The 25,264-nt window shown below is 37.2% G+C and overlaps 1 protein-coding gene and 1 pseudogene across 9 annotated transcripts in view; one reads left to right on the top strand and one right to left on the bottom strand.

The window, feature by feature from the left end:
- Window positions 1-25,264, top strand: part of LOC102914429 (nonsense-mediated mRNA decay factor SMG5 pseudogene) — a 124,781-nt pseudogene that overhangs the window by 2,710 nt on the left and 96,807 nt on the right. Inside the window, exons 1-3 of one of the 7 annotated variants that reach the window (XR_013046337.1) lie at window positions 5,469-5,528; window positions 8,538-8,592; window positions 14,398-14,476. The exons of the other annotated variants lie outside the window; for them this stretch is intronic. The product of XR_013046337.1 is annotated as a nonsense-mediated mRNA decay factor SMG5 pseudogene, transcript variant X3 (transcript). Of the gene's footprint in view, window positions 1-5,468; window positions 5,529-8,537; window positions 8,593-14,397; window positions 14,477-25,264 lie in introns of those variants that run through there. 7 annotated transcript variants of the gene reach the window in all.
- Window positions 1-25,264, bottom strand: part of Sybu (syntabulin) — a 110,902-nt gene that overhangs the window by 80,481 nt on the left and 5,157 nt on the right. The gene's annotated exons all lie outside the window — the stretch shown is intronic.

Below are 25,264 nucleotides of genomic sequence, written 5' to 3'. Positions count from 1 at the left end.
CCCTCGATCAGACCGTTCTAACTACCATTGCTGCTTCCTGTTTGCTTGATCTCATCTTAAACATCTTCACTTTTACCAAAGGGGAAGACATTTTCCCTACCACCAATTGTCACACGTAAAGAATGAAATGGAATTTCATATTAGAAAAGAGATTGATAAGCGCGTCCTACCAAAGTCTGATTAAAAAGGGTTAAATAGAAGGGATGACGAAAGGCCACACCCCAGTCATCTGCCCATCCTCTCATCCATCTGTGGTTATTGCTGTTCCTACTCTGAGCTAGGATCTCCTGTTCTTTAGGGTCTAACAGAAGAGAGGGCCTAACCATGGCATACCTTCCAGGATGTTGGTGTTGGTATCAGATAGATGCCAAAGGGGCTTGGCAGAATTTAAGTTAGGCTGGGATCTGAGGTGATCAGGCATACATTTTGAGATGAGTCTTGAAGGATAAACAGGCTCTGTTATGATTCTGGCTTCTTGAGGGTCCCCTTCATTAGTTTGCTCTCCTCCTCACTTTGTCTCCCTCGCTACCTTCTCTCCTCCTCCCTTCTCCTCTCCCCCTCTTTCCTCTCTCCTTCTGGCCCTCTACTATTCTTTCCATTTCTTCTCCTTTGGCCCTTTTCCTTTTTCGCTCCTTCCTTTTATGCAAAACCTTTGCTACTCAAATGGACGATCCCAGACAACAGCTTTGGATTCCCCTTGAATCGTTACTCACTTTCTGTAACCTTTGGGAAGAAAGGGATTTGACTTAGAATCTTGACTGAGTACAAAGAGCACCGAGTACAATATGTAGCTTCTCCATGAGTTTTTGCTAATTAATATTATTTAAAAATTTTTAAAAGGCCCGTGTTATACTGCCACCTATTGGTCCATTGGTGAATTTTTCCTTTGGCACCTGTGTTTTCAATGAAATCTTCATAGCATATTCAAACCTTTCCAGCATTGTTTGAAAATTTTCTGAAACTTTCAGAATGTAAGGCTACATAACTCTGTGTCAGTGAGTGAAATCACCGTCAGTGAGTGCGTATGGGAGAATGAAGGTGTGCTTTTTCTCATTAGGCAATTGTTTGTTTTGCTCTCTGCTGAGCTGTATCAGACAAGTCAGTGTTCCTAAATCTTTGTATCTTTATTTGTAAAATGCATATATTTTAAATGCATTTTAACATTAAATATTTTTCCAAATATTTAATTTTCTAACACCCACAGAAAACTTATACAGGTTGGGGATTCAACTGAGAGCTTATTTTTCTTCCTTTCTTTTCCCCTTTCCCAATTAATAGCCTGGGGGAGAATAAACTATATGATTCAATTTTAGCTAATTAATGAGCTAAATCCTTCTAAAACAATAATGGCAAGTTGTGGGGGGCCATCCGACCCCCCACTTTTCTCCAGGGTACTGTTGAGCAGGAGCAACAGGAAATATTAGATAGAAATAAAGCTAGAGAGAGACAGACAGAAACACAGACTAGCCTCGGGAGGGCCTGGACCTCTATCCATCAGGCCCTGACTGTCTCGACCAAAGGGTTTCTAAAGGAATGCCAAGGGGTGAAGCAAAAAACCTCCCCACAGCACAGCCAGGTGCAGACCATCCCAGACACCTGGCAACCTTGCCGGTGGTCAAACCATCCCTTTATGCAGCTCTGCTGTGTCAGGCAAACTCAGATCTCACAAGGAAACTTCTGTGGGCTCCAACAGCAAGTGACCGCCGGATAGCCCCTCTTTTGCCTATTCTCATGTGTCTACTTCTATATAAGATGAATAGGCTTGACAGTTTTAAGTTTTTAAAGCTGTTTTAGTTTCATCGGTTAAGTAGGGAGTACAGAGAGTAACCTCAACCCTTCCACTAAACTCCATCTTTTTCTTTCACATTTTGGATGCAGTTCAATCACGACTTGCTTGCTGGATTAGATATAATCATACTCCAATTTTAAAGAAGTAGAAAATAAGTGCAGGTTCAACGGGTCTACCCCATCCCAATCTCCTTATCTCTTTGGTTGTTTTCAAGATCTTCCATGTCTAGTCAAGATCCAACTTCCAGAATCTTCTCAAATGGACTTAATGCAGCCACCTCTGCTGTGACCCGAAGCTGCATAGAAGGGACCCTATGGCCCCACTAATGAAGAGTACTATTTGTTCTCTCTCTCTCTCTGGCTGCTGGGAGGACTTGGTGATATGTGGCAGTCTTTTGATGTTCGGTAGTCAGTGGTATTTCCTGTTCACTTCAGTGTCTATCTAAACCTTCCCCATATTTCAAACTTACCAGCCTACTACTGCTCCCTCATGCTGGGCAGATGCCCTTAGCTCTTGATTGACAGACAAAATAGAAGGTACAAGAGAACTTTCCTTCTTCCAAACACATATATCTGCCTGCCTCTGCCCCATCCCTCTCATTTCTTTCCTATCTTGTCAATCTTTGTTGCCCTCTACCAGGGAAATTCCTAGACCTGAAAATTCCTGTACAAGACAGCCTTTCATGCCCTGTAAAGAAAATTATTCAATCAGTCAGCCCTTCTAACTCTCCAGGATTTTATTTCCTTGTCTTTAAAGTAGAATAATTATATATTGGCTTCTATGAGCATTGGTGGAACTAATACACATAAAGAGCAGAGGAGAGTTCCCAGTGTATTCTAATCATGCAATTGGCTGTGAACTGTTATTAGCTGTCATTCTCTTAAAAAGTGACTTCAACATACATTTTCACTGGACATTTCATACCAGGGTTTAAACATACTGATATATTCCTCTGTGGGAGCCCATTTTCAGGTTCCTCGTGGCTTTACCCAGCAGGTCCTCATAGAGGATGATTAGGACCACGGGCCTGAGTGCAGGTGTCTGAGATGGTCTGCACTTGGCTGTGCTGGGGGCGCATCTTTTGCTCCACCCCTTGGCATCTCTATAAATACCCTGGGGCAGACATATTCAGGGCTCATTGGAATAGGTTCCAGGTCCTCTCGAGGCTATCCTTTATTTTCTATCTGTTTATCTCCACAATCCAAATCCTTCTATCTAATATTTCCTGCTGCTCGCACTCAAGAAAACTCTGGGGAACTGTGGGGTTGGTGGGTAAACGCCCAGCATTCCTCAATGAAAGATGCCTCACTCAAGTTCTCTATCTGCCTGGGTTCCAGTACTACTGGTTTGCTCCTCTTCCCATATCGGCAACTTTCTGATGAAGGGTTAGCTGGACATATCATCTGAGACCCTCCCTGCCCTACGACACTCCACTCCAATGCCAAGCATTTTTAGCTGGCAGCACTTGCCCTAAGTCACAGATGATCTCTCTGTGGTTGCTTTAATGACTAGTTTCAGCTGCAATCTTGATTTATGATCAGCCTTTGGAGTAAACACTACTCCATTTTTCAAATATAAACTTTCCCTTCTGATTATCTCCTACTTTGCCGCATGCTTTTAGCCTATCCTTTAAACACTGGTATTGCCCCTCCATTTGTTCCTCCTACCTTTCCTCCCTGGGTAATTCTTTTCAATTGCTTTAATAACTATTCATAGGTAGATCAGCTATAAATTCTATAAATCCATATTTCTGTTATTTCCCATAATCCACTTGGATATTTCAGCTCCCTTCCCCAAAGGCCCCCAAATGCATTGTATTCCTAGTAGAATTTATGGCACTTCCTCTGCAGGTGAATCTTCCGTGCTTCCTAAGGTAATAAATGGTTTCACCATGCAAACCTGGGGACCTTGGTGATTCTATTAAATCTTGTGTCTTCTGCACTTCTACAAAGAATTGTCCTCTCTTTCTAATCTCCTAATTATCTTTAATGTCTCCATTTCTCTACATCTTTTCTTTCCCCAACCCTCACCTGGCCTCCTAGACTTTTCCACAAGAGTATATTCTTAAATAGTGGCCCGAAACGTTTCTTTAAGGTGCACATCTGACCACCCCCAACCTTACTCTGGTTCTCTCAGGCCCAACTAAATCCTTTCACTGCTTTCCAGTGCTTTGGAGATAAAACTATTATGCATATGCCCTTCTGTTCTAGCCCTGGCACCACACCTTGGATGCTCACAAAGGGTCCCTCTCCCCAGAGCTCTCTTTTCAGCCTCTGGTCTCCACCCGCAATCCTTGTCCAGTCTCTTTTGCCCTTCGGGTACACTCATTAGGCAACCCCACTTGCTCAGGTCAAGGAGCATAGTCTTGTCCTGAGAGTAATATAGGAGAGAATGAGTTCTTGGCTTTGAAACGTTGTCTACATTTTTTGCATGATTGTATCATACAATGGAAAACTAAAGCCACATGCAAGCTATGATAATCAGAGGCTGGATTTGCTTTGGGGCTTGTCACATGAGTTGAATAGCAATTCAAAGGAATTTTTAAGTAAGCAAGTGAAAATAATGATTTCCAAATTGGTATAACTTGAAAAGCTTCTGTCTCAGAAAATACATCTATTTTATCTTATGTATTATAAAATATTAATCTTAGCTTCATTTTTAATGGGTTCAATTCTCTTGAGTGAGAATTCAAAGAATATGCTTTGAAAAACTATTCCCCTGATTCCTTGTTATGGTTTTTCTTCCTCTTTTCTCCTGTCACTTATTAGATTTTTAGTATTAAAACAGAAAACAATTCTAGACAAGGGTTTATTTTAAAAAAAAACTCTAGCATTTGAATATTTAAATATTCACATAGTCTTATTGCTATATTTTGTTATACAGGTTAACGCAGTATTTTCATACACACACACACACACACACACACATGATTTAAGTAGTCCTATTTTGAAGCTTGGAAAGATTAAAAATGTTACTAAGGCAGGGAGCATTAGAAAATTTCACACTATGAGTCTACTTTAAATATTCTTTGAGAGCAGCCAGTTTTCCAATGCTTGGGATCCTAAGGATAGATGTGTGAATTACTAAAGTCAGCATGCTTGTGGTTCCCACCGTAAACACCTGAAAGCTTTGCATCTACATTACTGGTTTTATTTCTGCCTACCCTCATGTCAGGAGTCTTATCCACAAACCTCTAAGTTCAAAAATAACTCTATAGAAACAGATCATGAAATGAAGGAAATGAGGAATAAATACAGGATTAGGGATCATTTAAGTTTTTGTTAATGTTGTTGTTTGTTGTTTTTTGCCTTTTAATAATAATGCAAAATTGGATACTTGAAAAATATTGTCTCAAAACAAGAAGACTATTCATCTGTAAATATAATAAAGGTAAAGCCAATAATAATTATTAAGTATCCCTAAACCTTGTCTAGAAATTGACTAACAGTTATAGTTTTGCTAAATACAAATCTTATACCTTGAATCCAAGACTTTTTGTAAATAAGTAACTTTCATTTATTCTAAAAATATAAATTGAGTCCTTCCTTGTTATTTACAAAGAACTCCAATAAAATTTGGGAGAAACCTAATCAATGTTCCATGATAATATAAACAAGTCTAATTTCTTAATTTTATTTGACTTCTCTGCATGGGGCTCAAGCAATGTTGGGACTCCTATGTGATCATGGAAAATAGATGGAACAGTTAATGTCATCCAAATACTAAGCCATGCTGTGGGGTGAGTGGTTATTTATTTATTTATTCATTTATTTATTTTTTGTGTGATATTTTAATTAAATATTAAATTATAGTCATTTTTAACATTGGATGAACACATGAGTCATTTAATATTAGTATAGAGACCCATTTCTATCTATAAACTCTTTTAAGATAAACCAAGAATGAATTCACATACAAATATGACAAAAGTAATATTTATTAACCTGAAATATGTTACATTTTTTCAAGTTAAAAATTATGATCATATGAAAATTACATATCTTTAAAAAAAAGTCCTTAGCTGAATCTTTTGAATCCCTTTTCCACAGGGCATTGCTATTTCTATAAATATTAAAACAAGGCAGGCATACGGGTTTCCTAAAGTCAGGATACACACCTCTTCCTTCACTTTCTTTGAAAGTAGCTCTAGTATTATTCTTTGCTGCAGACCACTCAGTTCTCTGTAATTAAAGAAATATGAAGGGAGATAGTTCCCACAGGAGGTTTTAGCAGAAAATGCTACTTTTTTTTTTTTAAAATCAGTAAGATTATGGTGATCCTTTAAAATCAAGGTTTTCTGCTTGTATTTTTGCCCAAAGGTAAATTGTCTGTTTTAATGAGCTTCAGTAATAGAAGGCAGGTCTGTTGCTGTGGCTTTCTGTGGTGTGCTCAGTCTCTAAGTCCTTGCTCAAGCATTCTGTTCCTGCAGTCTGACTTCATCCTTTCCACTGTTATCGCGGAGACTGGGAATGGCTGCAGAATACAAATCATATGATAAATATTTGGGAATTTGTCTTTGTGGTTTTTCAGCACCACCGCCAAACTTCTTGCCTAGAGAGCTGTGTGAGGCTTTTCAATCAGAAACCTTTGAGCAATCCTGTTTTCTTGCCAGCTGGGAGGCATCCACATGATTGAATTGCAGCAGCCCTTCAAAGAGATTAATAAACATTTCCAGTTCTTTGCATCTTTCTACGGCTTGTTTATTTGTTGATAAAATTTTATGCTCAATAACTTTAAACATTAGAATTCATCTCCTTTGTGTGGATTCCCAAATGTGATCCACAGAATTTTGAATAGCATTAGTATACATGAGGAATCTTTCCCTATTTTTTTTTTTTGTATCACAATTTTAACCTACATTTAGTGTGAGCCTCCTGGAAGATGCTGCCTTCATGTTCATTCTTCATTCACTGAATATTCCATGCAAGGTCCCTTTTTCAACTCTCTTTAAGGTACTGTAGCGCATTTCAAGAAATTATTTGATGGTAGCCCATCACATTGTGCTTCAGTGTGTGTGGAGAGTAGGTCCAATATTTCAATGATGAGTGGAATGTGTGGGACAAATGTTATGTTGGTCAGCATCCTCATGCAGCTTTGATTTTTCAGCCCGAAGTTCCAAACAGTTTACCATATTCCCCAAACAACATGGTCAGGCTTGTCATCAGCCTTGCCTACTTTCAGTACAAAGTTCGGTGTTTGCTTTGTCTTGCTGTGGTAAGCATCATGACAAGAAACACTCAAGGAGGAAAGGATTTATTTCATCTGACTTTAAAATTAAACACTGAACCAGGAAATGCAAGAGAAATGCCCTTGCTTGCCCTGTTTTTATCCCATCTGTTTCTTTGGAACGGTCAAACCTGTTTCTATATGCAAAGACTAAGATTTTTCAATTCACAAGGGCAAAGTGAGGCTATTTACTGTAAGTGAAGTTAGTATTGCAAAAACTGTCAACAGAACCAGTGTTTTAAATTTGTTCAGAATGCTGAGGCTGTAGATGAGTGCTTGCCTAATATGTGCTAGGTTCTTCATTTGATTCCTGAGCACAACAAAAAAGAAAAAAAGAAAGGATGGATGGATGGAAGGAAGGAAGGAAGGAAGGAAGGAAGGAAGGAAGGAAGGAAGGAAGGAAGGAAGGAAGGAAGGAAGGAAAAAGAAAAATAAGGAAGGAAAAATCGAAGGCCCACACAGAGGTAGTGGTGCATGCCTGCAGTCCAAGCACTTAGAAAATGAGGCCAGGATGATAAGTAGCTCAAGGACATCCTCTGCAGAGACTTTCAGACCTGCCTAGGCTATATATGAGGCCCTATCTCAGAAAAGCAAACAAATAAACAACAAATAGAAACATGTATTCATAGGTAGCAAATCTCTTACTAAAACAAATGACTGGAATAAAGACAGACTTTTCTTGCTCAAATGGGTCAAAAGCTTCTCTTATTTGAAGATTAGAATCAATGCTGGTGCCGGTTCAATTCTCAGCAACCACATGGCAGCTCACAACTGTCTGTAACTCCAGTTCCAGGGGACCCACACCCTCATACAGAAATACATGCAGACAAAACACCAAAGCATATAAAATAAAAAATAAATAAATCGTAATAAAGAATCAAGGCCATCACACATTGTACTACTCACTTGTATTAAACCAGTGTACTACTTACTGTATTCACTCCAATCATAGACTATATTTTATGTTTTTTTGAGAGGGGAAATCTTCTTATGTTGCCTGAGTTTGGAGTCTTGGTCTTCCTGTCTCACTCTCTTAAATAGCTGGGATTATAGGCTTACGTGACTGCACAGATAGGACACTGTCTAAAGAACTAAGATGCTTGAGTGGTAGCTCAGTGGTAGATCACTTACCTGGCCTGTATAAGGCTTTCGGTTCAATTTACAGAATAACCTTTTGCATTCACCCACTTGGTCTCTTTTCAACTTCATAGTTTAACATTTGGTAAAGCAACCTCACCAACATAGAGTATTTTTGTGGCTTCAAGGTCACTAAAACACATTTTGTTTTCATAGCCTTGTGTATTTATCCAATAAGTGGAAAAGTCACTCAATAGTGACTATTAGATCTGGTCCTCTCAATGATGTGAACGAGGTCATATTTACTTCCTAAAAGGTAGTTTCCCTTAAGTCTATGATAGGTTTCTAGTTGAACAATAGAAAAATAGTAATCAGGGAAGTTTCCTCTTAGCCATGTAGGCAATGACAAACAACCTGACAATCTGATGCCTCTTGCTTGCATTAGTGCCTGTGGAACTTCTGTTGGACATTACCCAGTTCAAGTTTCCCATGTGATCAAGGTAAGGATATGCCAAAGCTTACAGCTTTTGTTGCATTTCACTGCCTGTGTTCTTATGCGCTGTTCTTTTTCAGCAATGAGTCCAAGATGCTATTGGCAAAAGCAGTTGTGTATTCACACTGGTCCGATTTGCACTTTTTCTTTGGCACACAGAGAACAAAGACAAATTTGCCCATCACGACCCAACCACCAGACCCACAGGAGCTCTCTCGATCTGCTCACCACTTTAACTATTTCCATGATAGGAGCCATTCAGCTGCCCCCTTCTCTTTCTGTTCTTCACTCGGGTATTTTTCTTTTCCAAATATTACCGCTCTTTTGCATTATTAGTCAAGAGCGATCTGGTGACTTGTCAGAAGGTCCCAAATAAATATTCACAATTGTTAATTCGAATTCAAATACAGGTAGTTCTTTAAGAACTAAGTTTAAGTTCTCCAATCTATTTTTAAAATGTGTATTGATAAAATCCCAACTACATTGGTCATGTGGAAATATAAATGTTGCAGGAAGAAGGACAGAAAAGGGTTTTATAGAAATTCTAATGTTTTAAACCAAATAGCCAATTACCCAGGTAGCACTGATAAAATGACTGCAATATATACCTCATTCTGAGACACCTTTGGGCTCTTCTGAGAAACATTACCCACTTGGATTAGCTTATTTTAATAAAAAAAAATGGATAAGTATTTTTCCACATTCATTCTAAGTTTAAAATAAAACCAGAACTGACATTTTGTTTGCACATTAGAAAGGAAGAAGGTACTTTGGTTAGGTTGGGGAGACAGTTGTGTTAGTTACAAGTTTTCAGATAGTGTCTCAAGTAGTTCAGGCTGACTGTGAGCTTGATAGGTAGTTGAGAATGACCTTGAACTTCTGATTCTCTTGCTTCTATCTACCAACTTCTAATCACAGGTGGGCACAACCATGCCTGGTTTACACGGAATTGGTGACTGGACCCAGAGCTTAGCATTGCCAGGCAAGCATCCTGTCAAATGAACTACAATTGACCTTCTTTTGACATTTTGGAAAAAAAATGTTGCATTTGTAGCTTTAATAAATGGTTTCTATCAGTACTATGGTAAGAGGTAGCAAGTGAGGGTAGAATCTGTTTCTTTAATAATCTATACCAGAACCGTAATTAACAGTTTCTGAACTGTATAGTTAAATATGTTAGTGTAATTATCTCAAGTAATACAACTGAGGTCCACAGCTATTATCTAATATCTTAATATTCACACTAGCTATTTTCAAATTGATGTTTATTTTCTATGTCTCAAATGAGAATGTATTTCCCTCAGGTCACTGGCCTGTTAGGCTAGGCTAATTGGTGAGTTCTGGGCCAATGAAACATACTATTTTAGGGATGATAGACATCATTTCTGAGGATGACACCTGAGGTCTTCTTCTGGAGTCCACATGCATACACACACATGCGCAGGTACATTTACATACACATGACTCAAAAAAGTCTTAGATAATAGTGAGAACCAAGTGATTAACACATAGTCCAAATAGTATCAGTATTATCATTAATGAGACTAGTAAAAATGTAGTATGACCACCTAAGCTAATTCAATAGGCAATTACTCATGTTGCGCAGTGCTAATGATGGTATTCTCTGGCCTTAGTAAATCTATATGTATCAACAATAATGAAAAAGTTGAAGATTTAAGTAAATTACTGATTTGTACAATGGCTCTAATCAAAAGAAAAGAGAAGTTTGCTGACTAATGGCACCTTACACTGTTCCCCAACTTGACATTTACTCTTGTGTCATACCTAGAAAGAGAGATACTCCAATGTAAAAAAAAATATTTTTTATTGTAGTATATATTTTAATTTAACTCAAGGAGTTCATTTCAATATATATTCAATATAAAAACCGATGAGCGTTTTGGGGAGCCAATACTTCAAAACAGGATTCAGTTGAGTTGAGCCACCTGTCAAGTTCTTAGCGAGCATGTGGCACATGGTACTACCCTGGACAGCACACCCCAGGCATTAGCAGTAATCAGTTGGATGAAGGGGGGTCAATTTCTAGAGTTTTCTAACCGATTTTTACCATGACCAATGATTTTAAATGTGCAGAGATCTTTGTCTTGTGTGTCTGGAGGAATTTACATTTCTTATTTTCACTGGATTTAAGAGAGACAAATTAGTTAAAAGGTAACCAGCCCAATGCTCCCTTCAAATCATCTAATCAATGCAAACAAATTAATAGAAAGCTCCCTGTTGATTTATCTAAGGAGGTAAGAAAAGTCAGTAGCTTTGCGACAGTTAGTCAGAGTCTTCTGCCTGTGTGTGTGTGTCAGCTGACTTGTAACCAGGCACATGTTCTATGAAACTCTTTTTCACTTTTTAAAAATTTTACTGATTCCTCCTTCTGGTGCAGTTTCTTCACACTCCATCACACTTCTAAATAAGCGATCATGTAGCAGCGAAGATTTTATGTGCTGAAGGCACTGTACCAATGCTTCCCAAATAAATCTATTTAAAATACAAAGTAGTTTTATTCACACTTCCAATTTTGGATCCTCTAAAGGCATTTGGAGTTGGGGGAGAAAATGCCTGCTGTTCAGCTTTTCTGTTCCACAAATTCTCTTTACTGAGAAACTTGCATATTTCTTGCTAAGTTTCCAAAGCACATTAAATTCCCACTAGAAACCAAGTAACTATGGCACGCTCTGTAAATAGGAGCCATGAGCAACTGCTTTAAGATAAAAGATGAATACCAAGGCTGCCATGCTTCTGAGTGGAGAGAGCTATGCCAACGACAGGGAGAAAGCTGAGTTTGGGAGTGGGAAATCCAGCAGCTCAACACATTCTTTGAAAGTCCATGGCTTCATTCCTAGGTTCTGAATCTCAGCTCGATAAAAACCACTGAGCTGGATAATACCTGTTGTGAGGCGGTTCTCTGCTTCAGAGGATGCTTAGGAGCACTTCCAACTTCTGCTCATTATCAACCACCTTCCCACGACTCAAGTACTGACAGGTCAAAAATGCCTCCAAATCACCAAATGTCCTCTGGGAAACAAGACTCTTCTCAATTGAGGGCCAAGGCTTTATTCAAAGCCTAAAAATTAGACATTTAAAATATAGCATTAACTTTAATATTCAGTAATTTTTATATACAGAGCATATTTCTAAGATCTTAGAGCCTTTGGGAAATTCGATAGACTCACAGGGCATTCTTTCTCTTCTCTCTTGCCTTCTCATCTCAGTGCTCCCCCTTCACCTTGTCTTCTAAATTAATTGTAAATACCTCATTTTATCTGGCATTGGTTTACATACGAGAATTTCCACTTTCATATTAGATCAATTATCACATGCAACAGAGGCTGAGAAGATGTAGCTACTTGAATTCTCTTGGATATATTTCAAGGGTGTTTACTGAAACTGGTTGACAGTGACCAGCACTTCTAAATAAAGACAATGATTGTGTGTCACTACTACCAATTTTGAAGAACTATAAGAAAATTTGATAATCTGTGTCTTCAATAATAGCACAAACCTCTCTACCTCCATAAAGTACGGTGAGTGAACAGAATCTCAAAACAAAGTTTGTAATTTCCTCCTTTGTTCCCTTAAAATAAGCCCACACAAAGCATTTTAGCACATCCACTTCCTGTTGTGAAAAATTTAGATAGTTAAAAAATAGTAGTATTAATAAAAAAAAAAAAGGAAGAGTGTATCCATTGATTTTGTTTGTAAATTTTTTTTAACTTTTTTTTTTTTTTTTTTTTTTTGGTTTTTCGAGACAGGGTTTCTCTGTGTAGCTTTGTGCCTTTCCTGGATCTCACTCTGTAGACCAGGCTGGCCTTGAACTCACAGAGATCTGCCTGGCTCTGCCTCCCGATTGCTGGGATTAAAGGCATGCCCACCCCTCATTCCCCCCCCCCCGCTTGTTTGTAAATGTTTTGAATGACAGAATAAATTAATAAATGCAGTAAAGGACAAGGAAAATGGCAATATAGCAGAGGCAAGGATGGACAGATTTTTACCTGGAATTGGTATACATGAGAAGTTGTCAACTTCAATATAAAATCAATTATTGTATACCGCAAAGCCTGAGAAGATGTAGCATGCTGTTTAAACTCTCTTAGATATATTCCAGGGGTGTACAATATATACAAGCTTCCTCAACCCTATTTGTTTGCTTTGACAAAAGCCATAAAGAGTCATTATTCTAAGTATTGATATTGAAGCTGTCATTTATTGATGAGTACTGTGTTGGGCTAAACAAATGTTCACCCATCTAACACTTAATGATTGCTTGAGAACAAAAACATAAACAAACAAACAAACAAAAGGCCTGGCTATGGTGGCACATGCCTTTAATCCCAGCCCTCCAGGGACATAGGCAGGCAGATCTCTGTGAATTTGATGCCAGCCTGGTCTACAGAGGGAATTCCAGGACAGGCTCCAACGCTACATAGTATAGTAGAATATTATTTTAAAGTGTGTTACTTTTGTTTATGTTGCATTTGTTTGACTCTATGAAGCTGTGTTACTTTGCCTGTCTAAAACACCTCATGGTCTAATAAAGAGCTGAATGGCCAGTAGTGAGGCAGGAAAGAGAAATAGGTGGGGCTGGCAGGCAGAGAGGATAAATAGAAGGAAAAACCTGGGCGAAGAGAAAAAAGGAAAAGAGGAGAGCTAGGGGCCTGAAAAGGAAGATTCTAGGGGCCAACCACCCAGCTACACAGCAAGCCACAGAGTAAGAGTAAGATTTACAGAAGAGAACGGAAACCCCCCAGAGGCAAAAGATAGACGAGATAATTTAAAGTTAAGAAAAACTGGCAAGAAACTAAGGCAAGCAAAGGCAAAGGCCAGACATTCATAATTAAGAATAAGCCTCAGTGTGCTGGGTAGACTCCCCCCCCCCAGCCAAAAGAGGAAAATAACAACAACAAAAACAAAATCCAAGCAACACAGAGAAACCTTGTCTTGAAAAAAAAATAAATAAAAGATTGTTTGAGGTGAGTGTTGCAACCTACATCTGATGAGTTAAGGGAAGCTCCAAGTGTTGAAATTGCTTGTAGAGAATGGTGACTCCCACAAAAAATAAAATTCAACTCATACATCTTTAATGCCAAAGTTCAAGTTCATTCTGGACATTTTCCTGATTCCCAGGAGACTAAGTGAGAGCTGGCCTGATTCCACAAGCCTTTGAATTCAGGGAGGCTAATGGGCTTTTTGGCACAGCAGCAGAATTTTGCCAAGAGAAAGAGAGAAAGAAGGAAAGGGAGGAGGAGGAGGAAGGAAAAGAGGAGGAAGAAGAGACATTAAACAGCTGTTCAAGTTAGGAGATGGATGGATGGAGAGGGGAAGAGAGAGAAGAGATGGAAACAGACATAGAAAGCCAGAGACTTAGTAGTGGAGGCTCTTTCCAGCTTACGCTGGTAACAAACTGCAGATGTGTTACGTCCTTGTTTCTCCCACCTCGCTGAACCATGTGTTTTGAGCCTTTAGAGACCCAATTTGAATACTAGGGCTCTAGTTATAAGCTACCAATATTATCTAGTATTTAAAGAAAAATAAGCTTTTCTAATTTCATAAGAAAATCGACTGTGGTGAAAATGGGCAATTTAAAGGATTTCATACTATTATTAGTTTCATTGTCCTTCAAGCTTCCTCTAAAACATAAGCCCACAATACAATGTAGCTTGAATGACTTTGTCTGTATGTAAACACACTAGAAGAATAGAAAATAAGATGTGGTTTTGAGGAAAAACAACAACAACAACAACAACAAAAAGCAAAACCCCTAATTGAAAAATAGCAAACTAGTATCCTTCTCTTTCAGGCTATTTCTGCCAAAGATGAATACTTTAGAAGACTGTAGGATGAGTGCAATTCAGACTGAGGCAAGGAAACAATGAATGGTAAATATTTTATTGATCTTCAAGAGAAGATCAATAGTGAAAAAGTCTGTGCTGGTAACCCAATCTCAGGAATTTATAATTTGAAATGTTCCTTAACTTTTGCTATGGTATTTTATGAATAATAGTAAATATATGCATTTAATTTACTTACACTAAATATTAAGTACAAATGGACTAAAATGTATCCCCATGTCAGACACTTAACTTGCCTATAAAAGGAGAGGCACTAAAAACAACAAAAATGTCACCAGACAGTGGGGATTCAGGCTTGCTTCCCTGATGTATTTAGTTCCATAAAGCAACTGATCTATGAAACTGAAAATATTTAACTGACCTGGCATAAATAACTATAAAATCTGATTGACTGGATTACATTTATATACGGTGTCATGTAAAGTATATCAAAGTATTGGATTTCAACAGGACATTTTTTTTCTGATTTAATTATTTTGTCAGCTTTACACAAACACTGTATGTTTTAATGTCTTGAGTGTAAGTTGAGAAATGTAGCTCTACATATCTCAGTATAAGCTACTTTTGATGGACCCTTTCTTCTCTATAGCTTTCTTCTATGTGTTCAAGGAAAACAGTAGGCAGTCTGCTGGTATTATTTAAAATATGGAAGAATACATCAATTGACTTCAGAGTTTCTATTTGGACATTTATTTGTCAGCTTAAACTTACCTCTGGTTTTTTTTTATTTTAATAACTTTTTTTTTTTTTGATTTTTTGAGACAGGGTTTCTCTGTGTAGTTTTGCGCCTTTCCTGGGACTCACTTGGTAGCCCAGGCTGGCCTCGAACTCACAGAGATCCGCCTGCCTCTGCCTCCCGAGTGCTGGGATTAAAGGCGTGCGCCACCACCGCCCAGCTACCTCTGTTGTTTTATGAAATAGTGTTGGCTTGCCTTGAATCCCCACTATGCATTTAGACTGCGAGATCCATTTCTGCATATGCAATAATGAACTTTAACCCTTAGTAACTGATTGGCACTTGTCATTACTGCCATGTTTTCAGTTTAAAAGTGCAGACCAAGGCTTAAGTGAAACAAAGGAAAGGTTGGTAATGGTAATAAAACTGCACAAATATACCTGTTTTATGATGTAGACACTAGCTCTCTCTTTTATTCTGTTACAAGGTATAGCCAACATGTGTGTATACGAACACATCAATGGCCACATCAAAACGGCATGTCAAACAGGTTAAGTTCTACCTGAAGGAAAAATTTTGAAAATGAGATTTATTTATTTTTAAAAATCCCAGAAAACTACATCATTAATAATACTAACTTACATAGTTTAAAAATTTTATGCCTGCTAGCACACCTCTTACAATGATGCTTTCCTCATAATATTTAATATCATATAAGGTTATTGGAAAATTACCTTTTGGTCTTGTGAATGCTCCTGAATGGAGTATAAAGGATGTTTCACTTCTATAACATATCTCTCATCATCATTTAAGTATAATGTGCTTAAGTGTAGGTTTGAAGTAAAGAACATTTGTTTCAACTCTCACAGAATATAAATTCCACAAACCATCCTTAGTCTGTCCTTTCTGTTATTCTTTCTACATTCATTCCATGTGTTATGTATAACTTGAAAGGACAGGGAGGGAGAGAGAGAAGGAAAATGGAAAGGAGAAGAGGAGGGAGAAAGAGGGAGCCTTAGCATAGAATTTCTCCTCTTTATGTCCTAATGCTGAAATCTGCATACTCCTTGTAAAAGATTAGAACAATATCGCTCAGACTATTTTCTAGTTGAGATTATTTGCTCTTTCCAATTTATAGTACAGCAAGAAGGCATGAAAATCTCACTTCAATGCACAATACTGGTTTTCTTTCTACAGAGTAATTCTTTTTGGCAGAGTGGACTAAATTTGCATGGACATAACTATATGTGAGGGTAAACCACATTCAATCTGAGACTGTTATTTTAGCATCCCTTATTTCCTCGTTACAGGAGAAATACAGTCTAAAAAGAGAGGAAGGCTATCTGAGTGCATATTTCATAAGCTTCCTATTCATTGTTCACGCATGCCATTGGAAATAGAAGGAATACATACACATGGGCTTTGGTTCAGAAATGTGTTCTGAGCAGTGTATGAGGCATCCACCTCAAAGGGTGCTTCTTTAGTGGGGGTGGAAGAATGTTCACAGAAGGTAGCAGCAGCCTTCCTTGGTGAGTTCTTACAGAAATGCTCCAGAGGGTTCTAAGATCCACTAGAGTTTAATTTTCCACTCCATAAATTAGGCCTACAGCACTTTCCCCCTAAAATAATTTTAGTGAGGGAAGCATTTGAGAAGTTTCACACTAGTTTTGCTCTATGTTCTGTGTAAATGTAAAAATATCAAATAAAACTGACACCTGGTCAATTTTGGGAGAGTCCATAGCACTTAACGTTTTTTTTGAGTTACATAGGATTTATGATTCTTTTAAGAATGTGGAGCTGATTTAGGGCTTTAACTTAGTTGAGGTGCCCAGAAGAGCTGTGGTTACTTTATAAATATCCACTTACAAAAATGAGGAGCATATATTCCTCTTCTACAAAAATTGAAAATGATTATTGCTGTAGCTCTTTTTGGGAACATTTATTTAAAAAAAAGGCCAGGCGGTGGTGGCACACGCCTTTAATCCCAGCACTCAGGAGGCAGAGGCAGGCGGATCTCTGTGAGTTCAAGACCAGCCTGGTCTACAGAGAGAGTTCCAGAACAGGCTCCAAAGCTACACAGAGAAACCCTGTCTCAAAAAACCAAAATAAATAAATAAATAATAAAATTGAATTTTGAATGAACTTCGTCCTGCATCCCACTTTCGAATGTATCTTGGAGTCATATTTGTCATCTTAGGAGACCTCTTCCTGGCATTATTAATTAGCTGCTCAGAAGGTAGACTGTCATCATTGGAAAGGCTGTAGCAAATGCAAATAATTTTGTCTGTGGTGCATTTAATAAACCGTGCTTTAGCAACTTGGAATCTGGTATTAAGTAATCTGGCCCATTATTAAGACTATCTGTGTAACTCTAATTTCATGATCAGCATCAAAGACTTTTGTTTTTCTTTGTTATTTTTGATATACAAATATAGATTAGCAAGAATTCAACTGAAAGAAATGGAGGCAGTAGAATTTTCTATGCTGAGCATGATAGCTCCATTGATGTTTATAAGTTGCATGATGATTAAAAATGACTTATTAAATGATTAAAAATTTCTTATTAAATTGAACAACAGTCATAGTGCTTGAGAGGGAGTGGATTTCTTACAAAAGTAGGAACATGTGAACCTGCCACTTAAGGGATAGTTTTGGAAGTGGTCAGCTGTTAAAAATATTTAAGCCTTATAGTATATGCTGTAGAAAAAAAAAAAAAACCTTTTTATTTTCTGCATGATTTTAGTAACTTCAAATTCTATTAATTATTTTGAAAACAATTACAAGAATTACACATTATGTTTCAGTAAAGCTTTGAATTCATCTGTATTTTAAAAAAAGAAGTAGGGCTGGGTAGGTGGCTCAGTGATTAAAGGTGTAGCTCCTCAGCCTGATGACCTGAATTCTATCCCGGGGTCCACACATTAGAAGGAGAGAGCAGATGCCCATAGTTTCTGTGAGTGCCACACCAGCACCATGCACACATGAAATTACCCCCCCCCCAATATTAAAAAAACAATACAATTACAAACCATAAAAGTTTTTCATACTCACTGTTAAGACTAGCAGATGTCTTAATGCTCAGACTAATAAGCTAAAGAGCAAATATTAAGCCTATCTTGAAATATGTACCCACTGTGTGTCAGGAACCCTTTAAAAACTTCAAATAGGCAACATTTCCTGATTTTTTTTTTAGTAACTCAGTAAATGAAGCCAAAGTCCAATCTCATTTATTTTTCTCTATGAGGAAACTGTCTTTGATGACTTCCAAACTATAGACTGAGATGGCCCTCAGAAGCAGGAAAAGTATGATAAACATTGCTGAATAACTCAAACACTGTTTTTTTTTTTAATATTTAGATACAGATATATTAAGATCTAGAAAAATAAAATTTGAGGCCTCTTAAACCTTTAAAAAAGAAAAAATATATAAAAGGCTGGGTATTGTGGTGCATGCCTTTAATCCTAGCAGTCAGGAGGCAGGGGGAGGCAGATTGCTGTGAGTTCAAGGCCAGCCTGGTCTTCAAAATGAGTTCCAGTACACCTAGGCCCCTGTGTTGAAAACCAAATAATAATAATAATAATAATAATAATAATAATAATAATAATAATAAAAGAAAATAAAAATTGCTTTTCAAGACTTGACTCCAAATACATTAACACTTAGGACATAAGACAAAAGACATCTGTGTCATATCCTTGAAGCTAAACAGATAGTGTGATTGGTGGATTAGTCTTGGAATGTCATTTACGGCTTTGCCATAAAGATGTACCTATATTTTCTGTACCTGATTTAGGCACACACACAAAAATAAGCAGTTCCAAAGGAATTTTAAGATAGTGGAGAAAGACAATTCTTTCTCAGGAAGTGACTCTGCACCTTGGCTGAAGACTAGAATTCCTTGGGGTCTACTGTGTGATTCTAACAAATTCACACACACAGCTCCTAGTTGTTTCCAACACTAGGAGCAGGATTCTGCAATGTTTGTTCATGTGACTCAAATAACATGCAGTGTGGGGTACTAGGTGGCTGTGAGGGATGAAGCACAGGGAGAATTCGATGACTCTGTCATCTGAGATGTCATAACAGAGTCACAGTGATGGCTGCCACTTCAGAATAGACTTCAGAATGTCTGGGAAAACATAAGCCTTACTACACAGTTGCCTGAGGTCATTTGGTCAATGACTTTTTGTCCTTGTGGAAATTTAACTTTGGGTCTCCCTAACATCAAATAGCACTGGAACCTATAAACATTTCAATCCAATTTTGTCTATAAGAGTCTCTAAGTTCTAAAGTCAACTATTATATTCATGCTAACTATTTTCAAAATGTAAACACTAGATAGTTAAGTAAAAAGAAAATACACTACAGTAGTTCCAGTTAGGAACAGAAACAAATTCTAAACTGTACTAATTTTGAACTAGGAAAGCATGTACAAACTCTCAAATGCTGTAGAGCTATTCAATTTGTACAACTTCAAAACAGCTAACTTCTCACAATACATTTCATAAATGACTTTGAATTTAGAGTTAGTTCTCAGTTACTTTTTAAGATAGAGCTTGCAATATAAAACCATCTAACCTGGAATAAACTCAGAATAGACACTAACTGAAACTCAGTCTCCAGCTGCTTTCAATCTGCTGGGTGTGTGACTAACCACACGCTACCACAGTTTGTGCTTCTTTCCTGTCAATCGGCTTACAGATAATCACAGTGAAGTTGACAGAATGAAGTTTTGTGTGGTTTGACAAAAGCCAAGCTGCTATCTACCCCAAGGAAACGCTGGGATAAATTCTAAGTTCCACAATTTGTAATTCTTTTGGAGAAAGTAAGTGTGAGTTTGTGGGTTCTTCACTGTTTACATGCTCATTTGAAAATTGAAATTTTCTCCAGACTCCTTCTAACTTCAAAACTAAACTTTGAAAAAACAGCAACATTTTATAAAACAGTGCCCAGATATCCTATCTTCTTTAAACTTCTTAGGACATTATGACAAATCTTTGATAAGAAAATAACCCATCTCAAAACAAAGATTTCTCACTCATGATTACAAGCAAACTTACCTATTAAGGAGAAGTTATCAAAAAATTACTGCTCTACCTGCCAGGTATGGTGGTGAATGCCTTTAATTCCAGTATTCAGGAGGCAGGGGCAAGTGGATCTCTGGGAGTTCAAGGTCAGCCTGATCTACATAGGGAAGTTCTAGGCCAACTGAGAGTACAGAGTGAGATCCTGTGTCAAAAAAGTTAGTTTTAGTTCTGGGGCAAGGGATGGAGACTGACTTAAAAGAATTCAAGAGTCAGGTGGCTATGTTTGCCCTCTAATTAGAAACCAGAGAAGTTGTACTGATTTATAGTGCCCTCTGTGATACCTCTTTGTTTTAAGTAGAATGCTAATGATAATTTTCCGTTTGCATTTCTGCATGCTCAGAGAACATTGATGCCCTCTGACAAGGCTTCCAGCTGAAGTACTCTGATGGAGCAAGTAAGGCCTAGGAGATGAGGCCTCCCTTGTATTCTAGCAAAAAAAAAAAAAAAAAAAAAAAAAAAAAGACACATGATAAATGTGAGTCCAGATAGTTAGAAATTGGTTGTCACATTGTGATTGGTCTCCTTTGTAAGAAACATACACTACAAACATTGTAGATGTGCATTAAGAAAGCCAAGGACAGATCTTTGAAATTTTCCACAATTTTCTTCTTCCTGGTAGACAAAATTTCACTGACATGTGCAAAAGCAGTCAGGAAATCAGTTTCTAAGGACAGTGAAATATAGATTAAAGCACAACATAATGGGATGAAAAAATGCTGTGAGAAAGTTAACAACATGAAAAAAAAAAACAGGTAGCCATATAATTATTTATGTGTTAACATGATACATTTTGAAGTATGGAGGAAGTTTAATTTAAATAATGTTTAATGCTATAATTACTATATTCAATAAATGCAAAGCAAGTTATTAATATCTGATCTCAGGATTTTAGGAAAGGTTTGAGATGCTTTTCTTAATTTCCTTTCTTAGTGTTCATATGACTAATGCTCATTTTCTTCTCCTTATATGTGATAGTTAAACAACAAAATATATGTTCAATGACCAGGAAAAGTCTTTTAGAGCAAATAATGGTGCTATCATCATACCTATATTGTACAAGTCTCTGTGGATATTTATTTGCATACAGAACAACTAAGCACATGAATAATCTATCAGCCACTTCATCTAACACATAGCTCTATCATCATTTCACCAAAGAAAAATAGATTGTCTTTTGCAATGAGAAAAATGAGTTATTCCTAGTATATATAGTGTTTTTATCAGTATTTAGTTAATTTTTCAATTTTGATTCCCTTAACTGGATGTCAGGGTGCTAATTTATGAATGGTAGGAATTTTATATGCTTAACATAACTTCTCTACAGATTCCTTTCTCCCAATGCTCTTTTATGTTATTTTTCAGTTGATTTAAGATGGTTGGTGAGTTTTCTGCATATGTGCCGGTGACGATTAACAATGCAAACTCAAAAGAGATGCAAGATTTGCAAGTTTGGGTTTCAAAAGTACAACATAAAAACAAAAATATCAATTGCACTAGGGAAATGTAAAAATAGTTGGTGGCTTTACTAATGACGCTTGTGTAATGAGTTTAATGTGTAAGTCAGAATTGGTCAACAAGTTCAAATGTTTGATCTAGGTCTTGTTGGAAAGTAGAAAATATTTCCCTTTGCAGAACATTTTCCTCAATCTGTAACTAGACACCATTTACTATAGGAGAGAGTACATTGCTGGAGAATTATTCCTCTAGTGGAGTGTCAGGAAAAACTGCTACTTGAGAGCACTGAGTATGATTCATTTTCCATGATGTCATTTTCTTTCTCTATTTCCCATGTAACCCAATGGTAGGTAGGAAAGGAAATGTATTTATGCATAAGAAACTTATCATAAACTGATCAAGAGGGTTAGATTTTTGAAGAGCTTTAATTTAAACAGTGATATGAAAATTGAAAAGGCACTTAAATGCTAAAGTTGGCTGAGATTTTGGGACTCAACATTAGTCATTTAAAAAACTTTTAATTCTTATTTATTTGCTGGATTATGTAAGCAAGTTGGTTAACTTCCCACATTTAAAGGAAAAAAATGACAACAGTTGTATGACTATTAAAGGAGGTACTGTAAAGGAAACACACCAGTATGTAGCATTTAACACACACTACGGAAAAACACTTATTTTTGCTCTTGATATTTTAATACATTAAGGAAAACAGAAAAATGCATATCATTTCTCTAATTTGGCAATTGGTGAATGTGTGTCCTCTCTAAAGGGGATACCTCGGAGCTGGTACCATGTGATCAGTGCCACCAACTCTTGTTCTTTTTGTGCTTATTCTATCCTTCAGCTTCTAATTCATGCAACCAATAGCAACTAAACTTACTATGTGTTAGGAACTGAGTTAGGGAACAGAGATAGTAAATCAGTGAGAATACCAGACTGACTCAGTTCCTCACTGATGTTATGTTTTAGTGATATATACTGCCTTACGGTCTTATTTTCAATATATGTGCAACAATTATTAACTTTTTGACTTCTTAGTAGCAAGCACCATATGTTAAAATCATTGGCAATTTTCAGAACTCTATGTCTCAGTGAACTTATCTGAAAAATGATCATAAGTATTCTATTGGTATATAAAAAGGGATACAAATTGTGGTTCATTATTAGAAAGTGTGTGACTTTGCCTTGCTTGAAATTACATGAAGAATGTTCAAAGTAGTTGCCTCTTAAAATATAAACTGAAAAGTTTCTGGTAAATGAACAGAAGTCAGTGCCTATTAATAATATTTCCATATTACAGTTTGTGAATAAAGGAACTGTAAAAGTTAAAACATGAAAAAGCCAAGGTGGAACTTTAGGTTAAACACAAACACTTGCTATTCCCCTTCCAAGTCCCTCAAATACACAAATTAATAATGTTTCCATATTTTCTTTTATAATAACTACAAAGTTGTACATAAATTTCTAAATTTATATTCATGATTTTTTTTTGAGAGAGAGAGGGTTTCTCTGTGTATCCTGGGCTGTCCTAGAACAGGCTTTATAGATCAGGCTGGCCTTGAACTCAGAGTTCAGCCTGCCTCTGCCTCCCGAGTGAGTGCTGAGATTAATGGCAGTGTGCTACCACCATCCAGCCTTATATTCATGCTTTTAAAGTTGTTAGCCAGGAGGAACAACAGTGTTCCCTTTTTCATGTAGTGTGTGTGTGTGTGTGTGTGTGTGTGTGTGTGTGTGTGTGTGTGTGTGTGTGTATCTCAGAAAAAAAAAAAAAGAGACCAATTCAGCACCATGGACAGAGTATCCAAGAAAACACAGGCGCTACAAGAAACATTCCCTTACATTAGGGTTAAGAAATAAATTTAGAAAACAAACAGGCAAATAAAAGGAAAAAAGCCAGAATGAAAAGCAAAAAGCAAGAAAAATCACAAGAAACACATACACACAGACATAAGAAGAAAATTCACAAAACAAAAAGAGATTTGAATGTGTGAGAAGGTAGGGATGATCTGGAAGGGAAGAAGCAGAGGAGGAGAAACCATGATCAGAATGTATTGTATGATAAAAGTATTTTCAATAATAAGAAATAACCTTAGGTATGAGAGCTGTTGTCTAGACATCATTTCAGACTGGATTTCACAGCTCTACACTTTGATTATGATTTTCTATAATGGTCTCCATCTTTTGCAAAGAGAAGTTTCCTTGATGAGGGGTGAGGACTACACTTACCTATGGGTATATGGACAAATATTTAGAATGTAGTTAAGTATTATGTTGGCTTAGTAAAGTGGTGGTAGGGGGTACTTCTCCAAGATCCATGACTTCATTAGCCTTGGTAGTTTGCTAGGTTTTCCAGTACCAGGCATGATTTACTTCTTGTTGAGCGAGTTTAGTCCAATTAGAGAGCTATTGGTTACTTCCAGGGTATGTGTGTCACTGTCACACCATTCCTTTGGTTTAGTATGCCATGACGGTAGTGGTTGTGGTTCATAAGTATCATAGCTGGGCAGAACAGTTGGTTGCTTCCCTATTTTGGTACCATGGAAGCTAGTCCTCGGGTAGGGGACTTATAGGTCAGTTCCAGCTCAGGGGCCTCTGGCTTCTGTATGTGAAGTGCATGGTGTCTTCAGCAACAGGAACTCACCTCTCCCATCCCAGGAGGAAACCAAGGGCAATAGCAATAGTCTTTAATGTTTTGGGATTCTCTTGAACAATCCTGACCAACAATACTAAAGGGGGCTTATCATGCCTAGTGCTGAGGTTGTTATGATGTGGTCTTGGCTTTTAGAGGGAGTATTGTCAGCCCAGATGAGAGAATTTCAAGGATCATTGCATAAGAGAGGGTGGAAAGATTGTAGGAGCCACAGCATCAGGGGTGCTGTGAGATTGTGTCTCCTAGGAATGGTAAAAGCTACACCCATAAAATTTCATCAACATGACTGCCTAAACATGAGCTGAACAAGGACAACAGCAATAAACACGCCAATCTTCAACCTTACACAAAGAACTATAAGCAAGTAAGGAATGTTAAAAAGAGAAGAATAGTCTTCTCTAGGGAAGAGCACACTACTGGATTATCCAGTAATGAAAGATCAGCCCTGAAACATACATAAAAAGAAAATTGTACAGACTGAGCAGTTTGTATTTATGTATTTAAGAATACATATGTGTATATATATATACACATATATGTATATAATAACAACTATTGAAAAAAGGCCATGAATTTGAAAGAGAACAAGAAACGGCATACAGGATGGTTTTGGAGGGAGGAAAGGGAAGGATGATGTAATTATAATATCAAAATATAAAAGAAACAATTACAAAAAAGGAATAACCTTACAGTATCCACCTTTCTCTTTAATACACCAAGAAACCAATGGGTATGGAAGGAAGTTCATCTAGATAGTATAGTAGAGTTTACACTTCTCTCCCCTTCTATCTTATGGAAACATAATGACCCTTTCAAAGGCATGTATCATTTTAATAAATGCATCAAAGGTGTCATTAGGTTTAATAGCACCTACTCACTCAGACTATTATTCCATACCTTTTAGAGTTAGTTTAATGTGTATTAATGGTGTGAAATTGATAAAATT

Source organism: Peromyscus maniculatus, chromosome 20 (genome assembly GCF_049852395.1).
Source record: "Peromyscus maniculatus bairdii isolate BWxNUB_F1_BW_parent chromosome 20, HU_Pman_BW_mat_3.1, whole genome shotgun sequence".
In the NCBI taxonomy this organism is placed as follows: Eukaryota; Metazoa; Chordata; class Mammalia; order Rodentia; family Cricetidae; genus Peromyscus; species Peromyscus maniculatus.
The sequence above is the reverse complement of the archived record's forward strand: the minus strand, read 5'-3'. Positions and strand labels throughout refer to the sequence as shown.